General features: G+C 49.6%; 1 protein-coding gene across 6 annotated transcripts in view; it reads left to right on the top strand.

Annotated features, from left to right (window-relative positions):
• Window positions 1-19,794, top strand: part of LOC101557798 (dehydrogenase/reductase SDR family member 2, mitochondrial-like) — a 46,825-nt gene that overhangs the window by 3,281 nt on the left and 23,750 nt on the right. For 3 of the 6 annotated variants that reach the window (XM_055133983.1, XM_055133986.1, XM_055133984.1), the window contains one exon: window positions 4,340-4,760. The exons of the other annotated variants lie outside the window; for them this stretch is intronic. The gene's annotated coding sequence lies outside the window, so the exon portion shown is untranslated. The remainder of the gene's footprint in view (window positions 1-4,339; window positions 4,761-19,794) is intronic. 6 annotated transcript variants of the gene reach the window in all.

Genomic DNA, 19,794 nt, shown 5'->3' with positions numbered 1-19,794 from the left:
TTTGCTCAGGATGGTGGCGGATGGATGAAATAGTGACATTCCCAGAATCAAAGATCACCCTGTGGGGCTGGAGTGATAGCACAGCGGGTAGGGTGGTTTGCCTTGCACGCGGCTGGCTGGGTTCGATCCCCAGCATCCCATATGGTTCCCTGAGCACCACCAGGAGTAATTCCTGAGTGCAGAGCCAGGAGTAACCCTAGTGTATCGCTAGGTGTGACCCGAAAAGCAAAATAAATTAAAAAATAAAAGATCACCCTGCCCACAGCAGCGGAAGACAGGACTTCTGGCCCACCTGGACAGGAAGCCGCCAGGCTGCATTCCATGCTTCCTCACACCCATCCCGGTGATAACAGGCCAGACTAAACACACCTGATCCCCTGGTCTTTGTTCCCTTCTCTCCTTTTCCCTCCCAAGACAACTTGAACGCCCCCTTAGTCTCTCCCAGGGTGTAGCTCTTCCCTGGCCTCATCAGAGGTGCATGGAGTTTCGCCCAGAGGCACACCCCAATAAGCCTCCATTTCCTTCACTTTTCTCTGTCTCTCTATGTTGGCTGAGGTCAGTGATCTATCAATATGACCCACACTGGTGCTTTATTCTGTTTGTTTGTTTATTTATTTATGGGATGCTGGGAATTGAACCTAGGTCTGCCAAGTGCAAGGCAAATGCCCTACCCGCTGTGCTATCGCTCCAGCCCCACACTGGTGCTTTAGAGGGGAGGGAAACTTCAGGTCTGCATAGTGTGAGGTGCAGGTGGGTGCCACTCTCTCTCAGTGGCAAAAACACCAACCTTGCAGGTGTGGGGTCTCAAGTGTGAGCCCAGGCACTGCAGAGCATGCAGTCTCTGTCCTCTTGCAGCCCAGGGTGTGCCAGCACCCTTGGGCCAGTGACCTTGGGCCAGCGCCACTGCTAACCCTGTGCATATGCCACAGCCAGGTGTGCAACCCTTGACAGCTATGTGTGCAAGTCTCGAAGCTAAGAAATGTGGGACCTCCGGCCAATACTGTAATCAAGCATGTGAGGGATCTCCAGTCATTGCAACAACAGCAGAAAAAAAAAAGGGTGGGGTTGTAATAAATGGGGGAACATATGGGATAATAAGATAATAAGTTTGGAGGCCTTCAATCAGCTTAATCAATAGCTGAATAAATAGCAGTACTCCTACATAAAAAAAATTTGGGGGGCCTTTTGCCTCATTCCCTGGAAAGGAGAGAATCTGACTATAGCTTAGATGCTTATGTATATATGTAAATATATCTAATGTATATATGTAAATATAAATTACATAAATATATATAATGAATATATATTTGCACATATATGCATACACACACCCACACACACTTTGGTGTATGCTTGACATGTATATTATATGTCCAATAACCGGGGGTCTGAGAAATAGGTTGACATATCAGTTTTACCAGTGAGGAATCTGGAATCCAATAGTTCATTGGCTCAAGACTGCACAGCTAATCCGTGGCGGTCCTTGGAGTTGCGTATCAGACTCCCCAGTTAGTAGATTGATTAGTATAGTTGATTTTTTTTTGGTGGGGGGTGGGGACACACCTGCTAGTGCTCGGGTTGTTCCTGGCCATGTGCTTGGGGACCGTGTGTGCTGCTGAGGATCCAGGTGGCACCGGCTGCACTCAACGTGAGCACCTTGCCCCCTCCACTCTCTCTCCGGCCTCCCAACTTAGCATACTACAACAAATGAAATATTCTGCAGGGGGGGGCATTTGTAAAAACAAAACATGCTTACTGTAGAATTAGGAAAATGCTGTGCAATATCAACATTAAAAAAATCACCATAATTGCACCGCATAAGCATTTTGGTATATTCTCATCATGTCTTCTAGGTACTTTTTATTTAACATTAAATTAAACGTAGCACATGCAATTTTAAATTCTATTAGTTCTGCATTACACTATATACCCCAAGTATTTTTATGTCATTAAAACATTCTTGAATTTTTAATGACTACATAGTCTACTTTTTTTTTTTTAAAAAAAAGCATAATTATTTAGCCATCCTAACATAGCACTTTTAGGCCATTTGCTATTAAAAATTAACATAAAATTGAATCTCTGATGCTTAAAATGTTTTATGACAAAAAATTTCAAGCATAGACAAAATCAAAATGTCACATAAAGAACTTCTATGGTGGTAGGCCAGATTGTTCAGCAGCCGATGCCGGTGTTGCATGCCGGAGGCCGGGCTCACTTCCAGCATTGCATGGCCCCCTGAGTCCTGCTGAGGTCGAACACTGCCAGGGGTAGCCTCAAAACAAACAACAATAAAACACCCATGTACCCATCACTCACTTCAACACTTAGTACCTGGAGCTAATCTTGTTCGCCCTCCATTAATTTTAAATTCTGGTTACCGAGTTACTTCAGTCTGTTGATGTCTCAAAGCTGGATTCTTAAAAGTGAATTACTGGGTCAGAAGAGAGAAGCACCAAGGTTTTGGGTTTGTTTTGTAGGAATCAATTCCAGAATAATGGCACACATTGATATTCTGTCCAACTGTGCCTGATTGGGAGTGAGGTACTGCACTGCACTCTTCCCTGCACTAACATCTAGCTGCACCACACACACACACACACACACACACACATACACACACAAACACACATACACACACACGCACATGCACATATGCACACACATACAAACAGTGCACGAACACAGTGCACACACAGCACACATGCATATACATGCATACACGTGCATGGTGCACACGTGCACACACATACATGCACACATGCATACTCATACGAACATCTCTTTTGTCAATTTGACAGGTGTAGAGACCTTTATCTTTTTATGGGACCCCAGGGTGCTGGGTGCCGGTGGGGTGGGTCACTTCCATGGTGTTGGGGGGAACCGTATATGGTACCAGGGATGGAAGCTGCTCTATCCCCACCCCTGCCCTTTGAGCTGTCTTCCTTGGCCCCCCAAGTGCTTTCTTAACATCCGTTTGTTTGGTAAACTGCAGGACTCACACTGAAAAGGCCCCTGCTGACAGAGTGCCCTCTCAGGGACTCCAGGGAGACCTGCTGGCCTGCTGGCTGGAGCCCATCTTTGGTTTTCTCAGGGGACCAGCTAACTTCCCTAGCCCCCACAGGGCAGGGATAAGCTTGGGACGATCTTCCGCCCATCCCCTGGGCAGCCACCAGGGGTCAGGATGGGGCCAGAGATGCGGATGGTGGGAGAGGGTAATGGTGGCCAGCGGCCAGACACCGCATTTCCTCTCTCTGCCCACTGCTGGCTGGACATACTGCATCACTCTGATTCCAGAATGTTCTAGAGAGAGCCGTGCTTCTCCGCCTGCCCACTCCAGCTTAGGTTTGCTGCAGAGAGAGAGGGCGCCGGGGAATTGCACTGTGCTTCCTTCTCATTTCCCCCGGGGCTGAGTTCTCTAGGGGGCAAAGATTTGTAACCTGAGACCCGTGGGTGGGGGTGGAGGGGGTGGGAGGAGACCCAAGGATGGGCCAGAGGGGCTGACACCAGCATTCAGTTCCCCTCTTTGTCCCCTCAAGGCAAGACATGCTTTTGTGAGATTCTGAGAGGGTTGTTCGGGACCCCCAAGCCCACCATCTCCTGGCATTCCCTCCTACCTCCTGGGCCCATCTCTTCCTATGGTGACTTTGGTGTTGGAAATGGTGGTCTTGAGCGCTGGGCTAAGGACTCAGGCTTCCTGCATCATGAGTGGAGCTGAGAGAAAGAGCCTGCATTTCCCCTGGCAGGGGACGCGGCTGTACTCTCACCACCTGGGGAGCCAGGTTGTGGGGGCGGTTCTAGACGTGGGTGCCTGAGGCCCCCACTCCCACATGGAGGCTTCCGTGCTGCGTGCGGCTAGTGGTCTCTGCGGGGTTGAAGAGCATCAGAGGAAGGGGACGCTAATCCTGGGGGCCAGGGGTGGTGTCAGGTAGGGCGAATGAACGGGCAGTGTGGTGGTCAGGGAGCCCTGCCAGGTTTCTCAGCAGGGCGCCTGTGAGTTCTGTTTCACCCTTGTTTGTTCTGAGTCTTTGGGCCAGTGTGGGTGGGAGGTGGGGTGAGGATCCCGACAGTTCTCAGAGCTGTGCAGGCTGGCCGAGAGGAATTGGTGGAGGCAGGAGAAACTGGGGAGTGGGCTAACCCAGGTTCGATCCCTGGCACTACCAGAAGTGATCCCTGAGCTTAGAGCCAGGAGTAAGCCCTGAGGACCACTGGGTGTGGCCTCAATCCCACCCCACACCACCACCAAATCCCCACCCAAACAAACAGGTAGGATGAAGCAAACTGGAATCCTGGGTCTACACTCAAACTGCATCTTCTCCCCCGAATTCTCTCTGAGTAGTGGTTTCTATTGTATGGATGGAGTGATGCCCGCACCCCTGGGTGGCATCTGTTTCTGAAGGGGGAGTCCCACTGGGAAGCCGGGGCTGAACCTCCAATTGGTATACAGATGTGGATACAGAAGATTCAGCTCTAGATGCTTGCCTTCCTTCAGTTTGCTGGAAATTCATCATTTTCTGGGGCGGAATTTTATCTCAATAGCGCTGTAACTGTTACTCCTCATAGAACTTCCTCACTGCATGGGGGACCGGCTTGTGTTGAAGACAGATTCACATCCAGTTGCCTCTTTCCGATCAAAATAGCCCACATTGAAAACAACGTCTGAAAAGTGACATCTTTGAAGGAAAATGGCAACGACTGTTGGAAATGCCGTGTGCCAAGAATACATCCGAGGCTTGGGGGCCTGTGAAATTCACTTCCAGGTAGAGGCTCCTTCTGCTGGGGGGGAGGGGGGCTGGGTTCGGGTGCGGCAGCTGCCCCCCCTTCCTCCCCTGGCCCTTCAGCCAGGCCTCCTTCCACACTTGGCAACCAGGCTCAGTTCCTGCTGTTTGCCTTGCAGGCCTCCTGGGCCAGGCTGCTCGGTAACCATGGAGACCAGAGCATGCCCTGCACCAGTGCTGGGTGGGAGGACAGCGGTCACACCAGTCAGCACATCGCCTCCCCGCTTCCCTTCCAAGTCTGTTCGCCGAAGCATCCCCCAGAACCCCTTCTACCCCTCTCCCCTGACCCCCTCTGCCTAGGTGTCGCCAACCACCAGATGGGTGAGGGGCCTGGGTGGAGACGACCCCGGAACTCTGGGTTCACGTCCTTCTGCGGATGAGGGGATACAAAGAGACTCCCAGAGAGGGATTCCTAGGGGCCATGAGCTCAGTACTGTGCTGGCGGCACCTCATTCAGTCCTCTCCTGAGCCCCCCGGCGTAGGCGTGACTTTGTGGCCCCTTTACAGGTGAGACCAGCGTGTGTGCCCAGGGGAAGGGCGCACACACTGGTGTTAGGTAGTGGTCCTCAGACCCGAATGCGTGACAGAGTCACCTGGAGAGCCTGGTGGGTCGAGTCCGGGCCCTGAGCCCCAGAGGGTGATGTGGAAGTCTAGGATGAGGCCCCGGATTCTAACAAGCTCCCGGGAGAGGCTGACGCTAGCGGGCCAGGGAGTACCCTTTGACAGCCACTGCCCTGGGTGCTATAGGTACCCCAGGTACTGTCTTTGCAGCAACTCCTGGGTTGCTAATGGCCTTATTTTGTCTTTCTTTTTTTTTTTCTTGTTCGTTTTGGGGCTCTGGGGCCACACTCAGCATTGCTCAGGGACTATTCCTAGCTCCCAGGAGTGACTCCAGGGATGATATGTGGTGCTGAGGGACGTGACAAGGTTGGTGGGTGGCAAGGCAAGTGCTTTACTGCCTGTTCTATCTCTTCAGGCACCAAAGCACATGGATTTATTGTTGTTGTTTTGGGGCCACACATGGCAATGCTCAGGGTGTGAGCACTGGGTCTGTGTTCAGGGATCACTCCTCAGGGGTGATCTGAGTAGGGCTCAGGGGACCGAATGAAGTGTTGGGGATGGAACCTGGGATCCATTACATGCAAGGCAAGTGCCCTACCTGCTGTACTATCTCTCCAACTGGAAGTCCATGTTTTTAAATTTTTTTCTTTTTGGGTAACACCCAGCGATGCACAGGGGTTACTCCTGGCTCATGCACTCAGGAATTACTCCTGGCGGTGCTCGGGGGACCATATGGGTTGCTGGGAATCGAGCCTGGGTTGGCCATGTGCAAGGCAAACACCCTACCGGCTATGCTATCACTCCAGCCCCAAGCCCATATATATATATATATATATATATATATATATATATATATATATATATATATATTGCTTTTTGCTTTTTGGGTCATACCCAGCAATGCTTAGGGGTTACTCCTGGTTCTGCACTCAGGACCATATGGGATGCTGGGAATCGAACCCAGGTTGGCCGCGTGCAAGGCCAATGCCCTCCCCGCTGTGCTATCGCTCCAGCCCCAAGCCCATGTTTTGACAGCACATACCCCTCTGTATGGACTTCTCAAAGAGTTCCCCTTGGGTGAGATGGACTAGATGGCCCCCTCTCCACTCACCTTGATCACCCGCATGGCTTTCCTCCCACCAGGACGGCTTGGCCCTGTCCCTCAATCCCTTTACCACCTGTCAGCAATCTGTGCGCACTCCCCCTCCACCCTCTCTGCCCTAGATGCCAGGAGATGCTCGGCAGCCCCGGGGTGGCCGGGAGCCCAGTGCTGTGATCAGGCCGGGCGCCAGGAGACCTGGAGCCCCTAGCTCCTTCCTGCCTCCCCGTCTGCTCTCCTGACATCCTGTCCCAGGGCAGTGACATGGGCCCTGCCTGCGGCCCGTGATAGCCACAGCTTGTGCTACCTTCCTCCCGGGAGCCCGGTTGGGTCCCTTTCAGCTTGGGTGGGCGCCTTGTTGTGCTGGGCCAGAGCTGCCCTGAACATGTTGTGTGGGGGGGCTTTACTCCCCACCCCTCACCCCAGTATGTCTGAACTTGCTGATCGGCCTCAGGAAAAGGCAATTCAATTATTTTATGGAATAATTGTGCTCATGTTTAGTGCGGGGGCACTCTCACTCACCTGAGTATTGCCCTGTGGGGTGTGTGTGTGTGTGTGTGTGTGTGTGTGTGTGTAGGGGCAGGCATGACTCTGTTGTATAGCCTGGGGTTCCCTGTAGGATATTGTGCCCAGACACCCCCATTAGCAGTAGCCAGTGCAGAGGCACAGGCCTCAGCAAACGTCACCATTTCATCTTTGAAGAAATCAAGCATCTGCTGAGGCATCTCCGAAGGCTAAGTGAGTCATCTCTGTTCCCAGCCTTCAGAGATTGGGTCAGTGGTGACCTCAGGCTGTGGACAAGAGGGATGCTTTCAGGGTAGCTGTGGGAGGGGCCTCCAGTCCTACTCAGGAGACCTCCGACCACACACCAGGCCCTCTGGTTCTTTTCTTCTCTTTTATTTTATTTTGCTTTTCTTTTGGGGAGTCACGCTCGGTAATGCTTAGGGGTTACTCCTGCCTTTGCACTCAGAAATTACTCCTGGTGGTGCTTGGAGGACCATATGGGATGTCAGTGATCAAACCTGGGTCGGCCGTGTGCAAGGCAAACACCCTACCCGCTGTCCTCTCACTCTGGTCCGACCTCTGATTCTTGTCCTTGGCTGACACTAGATTCCTGGGCTCTTGTGCCCGTGAGTGATTCAGGCACCTCACAGCGGATGTCTGCTCACTGTCCAAACAGACTTTGTGCCTTTCTCTCCCTGGAGTCCCCTAGGGCAGCTCTGGAGTTCCCTGCATTGGGCACCTTTATGCACCTATCCCTAGGTCTGGGGGCAGGGACCCTGCCAACGCCACCAGGAGCCTGGCCCACCTGGATAAGCAGGAAGAAGCTGAAAACAGGCCAGACCTGGCCCATGGGCCTCTTCCCTGGGGAAGTTCAAGTTCGTGACTCTACCCTGGTAGAGAAAGGAGGTGTGTGTGTGTGGGGGGCTGTTCCTTAGGCCAGACTCCAGAGGGGACGGGTGGAGCTCTGAGGAGCTCTGAGGCTGACAGGCCTCTCAGTTCAGGAAAGAGGCCTCTGAGAAGCCCCGCAGGCTCCGGCACTGGCAGTGAGGAAATGGCTCTGTCTGACAGCCTGGATCTGACTGGGCGGGGCCTCGGGCAGTTCCCTGAGGAGGGCTGAGGTCATCCCATATTTAGGCCACCGGTTTCTCCTCTTAGGCACAGGCTCTGCAGGGGTGAGGGTACCTCCGTGGGCCACTGGGATCCAGAACTGATTACCCAGAACTCACAATCAATCAATCAATCAATCACGATGTCCCGTTAATCACCGATTTCTCGGGCGGGCTCAGTAACATCTCATTTCGTCCTTTCCCTGAGATCTTAAAGTCTATCTCGACTCGGCACTCCTAACAATGTCACACTGGGGGCTTTTCAGGGTCAGGGGATTGAGATCCAGCTTGTTATTGGATTTTGTATATGAATAACCATGGGAAGCTTGCAAGGCTGTCCCATGTGGGCAGGAAACTCTCAGAAGATTGCCAGTTTCTCCCAGAGGGAGAAGAAGGCTAAAGATACCTTCTGAGAGCTTGCTTTTAAGTCTCTCTCTGGATATTGGCCATTGATGGGATTACACACACCTGGGTTCCTCTGCGGTACCTTCATGCATGAGGCCTGTCTGTGTAGAGAGGAGCCTCCAGCATGGCTGTAGCTAGGTTCCGGTGCTTTTTGGCCACTGGGAGCTCTGCTCGGGGTGGGGAGGGAAGCTGGAGCCCATCCCCTCCGAGGGGCCCCAGGGAAGACAGCCAGGCGTTCGGGCAAGAGACTCTGCATCACTCTCTTCTGAGAGCTTGCTTTTAAGTCTCTCTCTGGATGTTGGCCGTTGATGGGTTACTCATTCCAGGTAATCCTGGACTCAGTGCTCAGGTGAGCACAGTCACACCTCACAGGGTGAGTGGAATTTTTTTTTTCACAAATAAAAAAGATCTTTTCTGTGCAGGGGGTTGGGGCAGACTGCTCAGGGGTCCTCGGAGCTGCCTTCCCACCCTGCCCTTGAGCTCCCAGTGGCCTGTAGCTTCCATTCTGGGCCAGGAGCCTCTTTCCCATCACTGCCCCAGAGCTGGAGGCTGGACCCAGGGTTGGACCCTGCCTGGAGGGCAGGAAGAAGGTGGGGTGCCTGCTTCCAGGGGACAGACTGACCAAATCCCCAAGCCTGCAACCTGGCCTCTCCAAGTTGGAGGTCCATGATGTCCACACCTGAGATCACACATTGTCTCTTCGTTCCCTCTGCGGTAGGGGACTGACTGGCCGTGGGTCCCTGGAGCTTTGGTCCTCCTTGGACCACAAAGGGCCCCTGAGCTCGCTCGGATCAAAGGAACTGCAGGAGAGGGGCCGGGGTTCAGGAGACCCCTCCAGGGTCAGGCACAGGGGTGAGAGGAGGAGGAGCACATGCCCAACACATACAAGGGCCCGGGTTTGATCCCCTGAACACTCCTAGGAATAGCTCTGGGGGCCCTGCTGGCCCTCAGCACCATTGGCTGAGCTCCACAGCACCCTCCCTAGTCGCTGAGCTGAGAGCATCACTGAGAGTGGCCCCCAAACCCCAAGCACTGCTAGGTGTGACCCACCTTTCTCTCTCTCTCTCCCTCCCCCTCTCTCTCCCTCTCTCTCTTTCTCTCTTCTTTCTTTCATTTATCTTCCTTCTTTTTTCTTTCTCTTTATTTCTCTTTCTCTTTCATTCTCTCTTTTCTTTCTCATTTTCTTTATTTCTCTTTCTCTCTTCTTTCTTTCCTTCTTTCTTCCTTTCTCTCTTCTTTCTTTCTTTCTCTCTTCTTTCTTTCTTTCTTTCTCTCTTCCTTTCTCTTTCTTTCTTTCTTTCTCTCTTTCTTTCTTTCTTTCTTTCTTTCTTTCTTTCTTTCTTTCTTTCTTTCTTTCTTTCTTTCTTTCTTTCTTTCTTTCTTTCTTTCTTTCTTTCTTTCTTTCTTTCTTTCTTTCTTTCTTTCTTTCTTTCTTTCTTTCTTTCTTTCTTTCTTTCTTTCTTTCTTTCTTTCTTTCTTTCTTTCTTTCTTTCTTTCTTTCTTTCTTTCTTTCTTTCTTTCTTTCTTTCTCTCTCTCTCTCTCTCTCTCTCTCTTTCTTTCTTTCTTTCTTTCTTTCTTTCTTTCTTTCTTTCTTTCTTTCTTTCTTTCTTTCTTTCTTTCTCTCTTTCTTTCTCTCTTTCTTTCTCTCTTCCGTACCTGGCAGTGTCAGGGGTTACTCTTGCTCTGCACTCAGGGATCACTCCTGGCAGGCTTTGAGGACCAATATGTCATGCTGGGAACTGAGCCTGGATTGTGTGTGTGCAAGGCAATTGCCCTGCCTGCTCTATTATTGCTCTGGTCCAATGTGTGACCCCAATTACAAAAATAAAGGAGGGGGCTGGAGAGATAGTACAGAGAATAAGGTGTTTGCCTCACACTTGGCCGACCAAGGTTCAATCCCTGGCATCCCATATGGTCCCCTGAGCATTGCCAGGAGTAATTCCTGACTGCAGAGCCAGGAGTAAGCCTCAAGCATTGCTGGGTGTCCCTCCCCCCCCCCCCCCCGCATTAAAAAAAAAAGGAATCCTTATCTCTTATCTCGGGCAGCTGGAGCGATAGCACAGCGGTTGGGCGTTTGCCTTGCATGTAGCCGACCCAGGTTTGATTCCTCCGACCCTCTCGGAGAGCCCAGGGAGCTACCAAGAGTATCCTGCCTGCACGGCGGAGCCTGGCAAGCTACCCATGGCGTATTCGATGTGCCAAAAACAGTAACAACAAGTCTCACGATGGAGACGTTACTGGTGCCTGCTCGAGCAAATCGATGAGTAACAGGGATGACAGTGACAGTGACAGTGATTCTTATCTCAGAATATACCTCTGGCAATCCAGGCTCCCACTCAGAGGTGGGCTGGTGGTGAGGGAGAAGGGAAGGCGTCTGGTCTCATCCACACTCATTCCTCTGTCTCTGCCTGTGCAGATTCTCCAAAACCCAGCACATAGGCGCTTCCTCTGCCTCCCAGGCCAAGTGTTCTAGCCTGTCTGGAACTCTCCAGGCCCTTTTTCTGGCTCTCATGCTCTGCTGGTATCTTTCTGCGTGCCTGCGCTTATCTGCATGTACTTTCCCCAGAACTTTATGAGCATTTCTGAGGAGCAAACAGAATGCAAATTTCAGGAATTTCAGGTTTGAACCTTGTAGTCTTCAAATTTGCAGACCCTAAAGATTGGAATCAGATCAATTGGATCAAAGTTAAACTTAGTTTTTAAACCAGACATGGGATGTATTTAGATCTGTTTTACAAGTTCTTGTTCGTGCTTCCTTCTCTATTAGGCACTGTTTTGGGGGCTGGTGATGTGGATCAGAGCAGAAAGGGAATGCCCTACTCCCACAAGGGCATAGAGCATGACAGTTAAGAGCACCCCTTCTACAGCCAGACTGTCTGATCTTGCATCTACACCTTATACTTCACAAGCTGTGTGACCATGGGCAAGTTGACCTGTCTCTCTGTTCCTGAGTTTTATCCTGTGAAACCTGTGTTGTCATAGTGCAATTTTTGGCAAAATTACAATGACAATGACCTGTGAAAGTGCTTAGAACAAAAGTAGAGCTACAAGAATATTATTTGTCATGATCACTGTGGCTTTCACTCTGATAGAGGAAGCAATAATCAAATCAACAGGAGAAAAGGATTAAGCAGAGAAAAGTGCAACGAGAAACCAAATGTGAATGAAGGGAGTAGGAACTTCTGGGGCTGCCTTGTAGTGGGCAGTCAGGGAAAGTCCACTTGGGTGGGTAGCAAGGGGCCAGAAACTGTAGGAGGAGTGTCCAGGGCAGGACGGAGCTGGTGGGTCCAGGGCTGGGGCTGGCTGGTGATGGGGGCACAAAGGGGCATGACTGAAAGACCCTGGCAGCTTTGGCCGCACTTTGCAAGTCAGAGAAAGAATTTGTGTTTTGATTCTGAGTGTGTGTGAACCATTGGAGGGTGTTACACAGGGTATTTGTGCTTAAGAAAAGACATCTGGGGCCAGGGAGATGGCTCTGTGGGAGGGAGTGTGCCTGTCACAAGTGGGAGTGCCAGGACTGATGTCTGGCACTGCAATTAGCACCAGGAATGACCTCTGAGGAATGAGTGGTTGGTGGCTTCCCAAAGAAGGGTGAGGGTGAATTCTAGCTGCAGAGCAAAGGGGTCCAGGAATGGGTCAGGAGTGGAATGAAGAAAGTCACTGCAGTCATATAGCAGTGGTGGAGTGAAGGAGAGGATTTGATGTGTTTTGGGGGTGGGATAAAAAGCCTGGCTTTGGAAGTGAGGTGAAGAGAAAACTCAGAATGAAAGAGATAAGGAAGAAAGAAGAGAAGGAAGGAGTAAAGATAAGAAAAAAAAAGGAAGGAAGAAAGAAGAGCGAGCGAGCGAGCGAGAGAGACATCTCTTTGGAACATGTGGGATGTATTTGGCTAATTCTGCACAATCTCTTAAAATATGGAAGGAGACATGACCTCTCTATTATTGGGTTTCTCATTATGGGACTTTGGGCCGTATCCTGTGGAACTCAGGGGCTACTTTTGGCTCTATGCTCAGGGACCACTCTGGGCGGTGCTCAGGAGATCACATGTGGTGCTGAGGATAGAACCAGGGTCACACGCAAACTTAGCGCCTTAACCCTATCGTATCTTTCTCGCCCCTTTCTCACTTTAATCAACGTGACAAATAGCATCAGTTCAGAACACTGCAAGTATGAGGTTTCACTCCTCTTTAGGTGAAAGTTCCCATACCCACAACTAAAGTCCTACTAACTCCACCAAAGCCGTTTTCCACAGAGGCTGTGCTAGTATCAGGGACCCCATCCGTGGATAGAGCTTCCTTTTCTCCACCCCCTCACCAGTGCTTACTGTGTCTGACTGTTTGCTACAGGCCATTCACATAGGAGTGAAGTGATGTCTCATTGTCATTTTTGATTTGCATTTCTCTGATAAATGACAGTGAGCTCACCCCTCCTCCCCCATTTTGCTGTTCTCTCTGTCTTTGGAAATGTGTTTATTCAGTTCTTCTGACCATTTCCCTCCTTCCCTTTGCTGTTGTGGGATCAGTGGAGGCCACACACACCTGGTTGTGGTGTCCACACTCTGGGTTGAGGTGCTTGTTGCAATCTCACACTATTAGTTGTGGTGCTTGCTGGGGTCATCCCCCTCCTCTTCTTCCTTCCCTTCCTCTCCTCTCCCTCTCCTTCCTCTCCCCTCCCCTCTCCTCCTGCCCCCCTCCTTTCCTTTTACCATCCTTTTCTGTCCCTGTCTATCTCTCTCTCTTTTTAAATTAAATTAAATTAAATTTTTTTTCTTTTTGGGTCACATCCGGCGATGCTCAGGGGTTACTCCTGGCTCTGCACTCAGGAACTACCCTTGGCTGTGCTCAGGGGACCATATGGGATGCTGGGAATCAAACCCGGGTCGGCTGCGTGCAAGGCAAATGCCCTATTCACTGTGCTATTGCTCCAGCCCCCGTCCCTGTCTATGTTTGATTTTTGTTCTTGATTTTGGCCCACATCTGGAGGTAAGTTGGGGCCCTGGGATCCTGAGCATCTCAGGTGTGGGACTGAGAGGCAGGGTGTTGGGTTTAATGCCCCAATTCCTCACTAAAGACCCTGATCAGAGAAACTAGCATTCTTTGGGGGTGGGGAGAGACTGGGGCACAACCAGCGGTATTCAGGGATTACTCCTGTCTCTGTGCTCAGGGAACACTCCTGGCTGGGCTCAAGGGACAGTATGGGATCCCCAGGCTCAGGCTGGCCATGTGCAAGGCAAGTTTTTGTTGTATAAGTCTTTCATTTCCTTTGTTAAATTGATTCGTAGGTATTTAATTTTCTTTGATGTGAGCATACATGGAATGGCTTTCTTACTTTTATTTATTTTTGGGGGTATGCCTGGAAGTGCTTCGGGGACCAGGCAGTGCCAGGAACCAAGCCCAGGGCTACTTCCTACAAAGCGTGTGCTCCAGTCCTTTGAGCTGCCTGTGTGGCAGGGTTTGCTTTTCTGAATTTTTTTCTCACAGAAACACAGCAAATTTTTGCATATGAATTTGCAGGCTGCCACGGTGCTATATAAATTTATTGTTTCCAATTGTTTTTTAGTGGAGCCTTAGGGTTTTTAATATATATTATCATGTCACCTGCAAATATTTATAGTTTAGCTTCTTTTCTAAATTGAACTCTTTTTATTTCTTTTTTTGAGAACACTTCTCAATCAGTTTTATGAATCTATTTTTATCTTGATACTAAAACCAAAGACCAAAAACACGGAAGAGGAAAAAAATAAAAGAAAAATCCTAGGGCTGGATTGATAGTACAGTGGGCAAGGGACTTGCCTTGCACACAGTTGACTCATGTTTGATCCCTGGTGCCCCATATAATCCCCTAAATCCCAAGAGGAGAGATCCTTGAATAGCCGGAGTAAGCTCTGAGCACCCAATGGGTGTGACTTTCAAACAAACAAGAGAGAAAAAAGGAAAAAATGTTAGCAGTTCAATATCCCTCATGAATATAGACACAATAATCCTTTTTGTTATTGTTTGTTTGTTTTTACTTTGGGGCCACACCTGGCAAAGCTCAGGGTTACTCCTGGCTCTGTGCTCAGAAATCACTCCTGGCCGTGTTCAGAGGACCATATGGGGTATTGGGTATAGAACTTGGGTTGACCGTGTTCAAGGCAAGTGCCCTATTCACTGTACTATCTCTTCAGCCCCATAGACACAAAAATCATTAACAAAATAATAGCAAATAAAATTCAGCAATGTATAGAAAACATTATATGCAATACATCCTGGCCAACCAAGGCTGCAAGGCTCATTCAATTATCAAAAACAACTCATATCATCTACCATAGTAACAGGCTAAGGGAGGTGTCTTATGCTTTCTTCTGGAAGTTTTATGCTCCACTTTTAGGTCTGTGCTCCATTTCGAGTTAGTTTTTGTTTTGGGTCATGGTTGGCAGTGCTCAGGGACTATTCCCTGTGTGGTTCTCAAGGGTCCCTCCTGGCCATGCCCAGGGGACCTTGTGGTGCTGGGGATAGAAGCCCAGACTTCAGCAGGCCAAACATGTCCCCACGCCCTGAGTTAAGTTTTGTGCTTTGTATGGGGCTGGGGAGGGCTGGACCGATAGCACAGCAGGTAGGGCATTTGCCTTGCACGCGGCCGACCTGGGTTCAATTCCTCTGTCCCTCTCAGAGAGCCTGCAAGCTACCGAGAGTATCCCGCCCGCATGGCAGAACCTGACAAGCTACCCGTGGCGTATTTGATATGCCAACAACAGTAACAACAAGTCTCACAATAGAGATGTTACTGGTGCCCACCCGAGCAAATCGATGAGCAATGGGATGACAGTGATACAGTGATGTGGTTGGGGAGGGGAGTGCGGGGGGGCCCACTCAGCTAGGAAAGGGAGGCTGCTAGGGAACCCAGCGGGGGAGGGAGCGTCAGGGAAATTCTGCACATTCTACTTCTTGTGAAACGAGTACTTCACTGGTTCTTTGAAAAATCATTTATGGCTTGGCAACTGTTTGTTGGGTCAATATCTAAGATTGACAGATAGACTATATCCAGGAAAAAAAGAGTTTGGGGTGGAGTCTCAGGAACCTTCTGGGCATGTAGCCTTGGAACATTGGGCCGCAGTCTTTCCATTGCTGATCTGTCCTTTCCGGGAGCCTGGCCTGGGCTTAGCCTTGGGGCATCAGGTTGATGGATCTTGAGTTAGCACAGGTCCCAGAGGTGAGCTTCCTGTGTGTGGGAGGTTGGCGGGAACGGGGAGCGGGTGAGGGTCTGCTCTCTGAGCAACTACCCTCGGGGAGCAGCTGAGTGGCAGGAGTTTGAGGGCAACTCTGTCCGGGACCCTGGCTCTCCTCCTTAGTCACCAAGCCTGCTTGGGTGGGCTTTTGGGAGGTGAAAGAGGGACAGCTGGGGATGGCAGCAATGACTGCAAGGAAGTCTTCAGCAGACCCAGGCCTCGAAGAAGGTCAGACCTTAGTGAAAATTGGGACAGAGAGATTAGTACAGAGGTAAGGTACTTGCCTTGCATGTGACTAATCCCAGTTTGATATTTAATACTACATATTGTCCCCCAAGCACTACCAGGAGTGAGTCCTGAGCGTAGAACACAGGAGACCTGAGTCCCACCAGGTGGGAACAACACAACGACAGCAACAACAACAACAACAACAACAACAACAACAACAACAACAACATTACTTTACTGAAAATGGAAGCACTGACCCTACCATGGGTCCTAGAGAAAATTTTGTTCCTTTGTTTTTGGGCCACACCCAGCTGTCATCTTGGTACACTCCTGGCTCTGCACTTAGGGATCACTCCTAGTGGTGCTCGGGGGACCATAGGGATGCCAGGGATTGAACCCAGTTGACTGCGTGTGTGAGGCCCAAAAGCAGGCTCCTGAGCAGCTGTGACAAGCTGCAGCTAACCTTAAGTCTCAACCAGGCCTCAGTTTCTGTTTCCTCGGAGCAGAACTTGCAGTGTCTGGCAGACTCCCAGTTGAGTAATGTGCCTAGATAAGGAATTGGGCAGTTGGGTCTGCCCAATCATGGTCACTGCACTCTCCTTAGAAACTAACCACTGCTAACCATTGCCTAACTGCTGATCACCATTGTAATAGGGCCAATGATAAAAATAAATCAGTATATAAATTGCTTCTTTTTTTTTTTAATTTTTGGGTCACACCCAGCAATGCACAGAGGTTACTCCTGGCTCTGCACTCAGGAATCACCCCTGGCGGTGCTCAGGGGACCATATGGGATGCTGGGAATTGAACCCGGGTCGACTGCGTGCAAGACAAACGCCCTACCCGCTGTGCTATTGCTCCAGCCCCAATATAAATTGCTTCTTAACGCTGAATCCTGTATAAACCTCTTGTGATTTGGAGTCGGGGTCCTTGTCACGACTCCACTGTGTTGAATAAGACTTGGACCATAACTTGGGCTAGTGCTGGCTCCGACTAGTAATAAAGTTCCTTTACTTTTGCATTATTGTGTGTGGACTTGGTCTTTCCACTACTGGGGATCTGAAACTCGGGCACAACACATGCAAGGCCTTACATGCTGTATGTCTCTCCAGCCCAGAGATTATTTATTTATTTGTGGCTTCTTGGGTCACACCCAGTGATGCTCAGGGGTGACTTCTGGCTCTATACTCAGAAATTACTCCTGGCAGTGCTCGAGAGACCGTATGAGATGCCAGGGATTGAACCAGGATTGGCCGTGTGCAAGGCAAAAGTCCTACCCACTTTATGAATGCTTTGACCTCAAACATTTAAATAATTTTTTTTTTTTTTGCTTTTTGGGTTACACCCGGCCATGCACAGGGGTTACTACTGGCTCTGCATTCAGGAATTACTCCTGGCGGTGCTCAGGGGACCATATGGGATGCTGGGGATTGAACCCGAGTTGGCCACGTGCAAGGCAAATGCCCTACCTGCTGTGCTATTGCTCCAGCCCCAAACATTTAAATAATTTTTGAAAACATTTATTTAGTCTTCTTGGAATCCAATGGTGTTCAGAGACCACTGAGCCCTGGAAGTGCTTGGAAGACCAGGATGTGGTGCTGAGGACTGAATAAGGCTCAGTCAAATGTAAAACAGGTGCCTTAAACCCTGTACTATTTCTTTGCCTTATCCCAGAGATTTAGGCACCAATGTCATCAGCAGATTCCCATCCCTGATCTTTGTTGGTGAAGAGGGTGCAAGATCCTGGGCCGGGCATAGCGTCGGGGCAAAGCCTTACGGGCACAAGGCTGCAAGTTCGATTCCCAGCACCCCCTAGCACACGTTGAGTATGATCCTGGTGGCACTGCCACCTGTGATTCCTGGGGACACAACTGAGTGTGTGAGCACTCATCATGACAGCACTGGAAGGGAAGGGGAGTAAATTGTTCAGAAAAGCAAATTTCAATTTTTGTATTTTTCAGGGGGAATGTTGGGAGGGAAAGTGTGGGGAGTCCAGAACTGGGCTTCTTCTGGCCGGGGCCTGGGGTGAACATACATATGGGGAGGCTCATGTCAGTGAAGGGAGCTTCTGTTTGGCCAACACAGGCTACTTGCAGACATATGGCCTGGGACCCAGCTGGGGTGTCAGTGAGGAAGCAGAGGGGTGAGACCCTGTCCCCAGTGTCTTTTGTTTGTGCCAGTGTCACTGTGTGCAGGTCTTGTCCCAGTGGCTCCAGCCTACTTCCTTTCCCACACGCTTTCTCCCAACAGTGGCCAACCCAGAAATTTTCCTGTGTGACCTGGGGCTGACACTTGCCCTTCCCCCTTACCACAATTCAGAGCCACTCGGATACCACAGCCCTAGAGTGTTTTCCTGATTGCAGAGATTTGTCTTCTACTGTGCACGAAGGACTATGTAAAGAACATAGCATTACATAATTTACAGTCTTGAACCCTTTGGTTGTGGTGCTTATGGCAAAACTGGGCAAATATCTGAATTTCTATCAGTGGGACGGTAGTAAACTAGGGCAGGGTTCTCAAATTTTTCAGTATCAGGTTCCTGTTGGATCTTGAGTCTCCAAAGAGCTTTTTTTAGTTGTACCCATCATAATTTACTATAATAGAAATTTCAAAAGATTTTTTCTCATTAAACATACCCATTTTCTCTCTCTCTCTCTCTTTCACTTTTTGGGTCACACCTGGCAATGCCCAGGGGTTATTCCTGGCTCTGCACTCAGGAATTACTCCTGGCAGTGCTCAGGGGACCATATGGGATGCTGGGATTTGAACCTGGGTCGGCCAGTACAAGGCAAACGCCCTACCCACTGTGCTATCGCTCCAGCTCCCATTTTCTCTCTCTTTAAGAAAATCATTACACTGTAATCTGCAAAGTTGTTCACAGTACAGTTGTTTCAGGCATTCAATGTTCCAACACCAATCCCACTACTGGTGTGACCTTCTCTCCACCATTGTTTCCAGTTTTCCACCAAACACCCAAGCCTGCCCCCTTAGCAGGCACAGACAAATTTACTTGTTATTATTTGTGACTACAAAAATGCAAATGGAATTACAAAAAAATGATCAATAAAAGTCAATTTGTGATTTTTTTTTTTGGTTTTTGGGTCACACCCGGCGATGCACAGGGGTTACTCCTGGCTCTTCACTCAGGAATTACCCCTGGCCGTGCTCAGGGGACCATATGGGATGCTGGGATTCGAACCTGGGTCGGCCGCGTGCAAGGCAAACGCCCTACCTGCTGTGCTATCACTCCAGCCCCAATTTGTGATAATTTTTATATCTCAGTCTGGCATTACTTAAGTCATTATCTGAGGATTTAGTGAGTAACTCATTGTTTTTTGATGTGATTAACATTTTCTTGCTTTATGAAGGTAAATTAAAAAATGCAGCTATAAAATAAAATGTATAACCTTGTTCAAAGGGGATCTGTTCTAAGATAACCCCCACCCATGTGGATGTCTTAAACCTTAGGTAATAGCAAACCTGCTGTTGTTCTCTTCACCATGCATGGCTATGGCAGACATTAATTAATTGTTGTTAGTTTTTGGTTTTGGGGCCACACCTGGCTGTGGGGGGCTTATTCCTGGCTCTGTGCTCCTTGATCACTCCTGATAGTGCTTGGAGGACCACATTTGGTGCTGGGATCAAATCATGCTCTGTTGAATGCAAGCAAGCACTCTGACTCCTTTACTACCTCTCTGGCCCCATGATGCTTTTAATTTTTATTTTAACTTATTTATTTTTTATCAAATCACCATGATATATAGTTATAAAACTTTTGTGATCAGGTTTCAGTCATGCAATGTTACAACACCCATCCCTCCACCACTCCACTAGTGTACATTTCCCACCATCAATATCCCCTGTATCCCTCCTGCCACCAACCCCTTCAGCCTGCCTCTGTGGCA

Source organism: Sorex araneus, chromosome 3 (genome assembly GCF_027595985.1).
Source record: "Sorex araneus isolate mSorAra2 chromosome 3, mSorAra2.pri, whole genome shotgun sequence".
Taxonomy (NCBI): Eukaryota; Metazoa; Chordata; class Mammalia; order Eulipotyphla; family Soricidae; genus Sorex; species Sorex araneus.
This window is presented reverse-complemented; position numbering and strand designations above follow the sequence as displayed.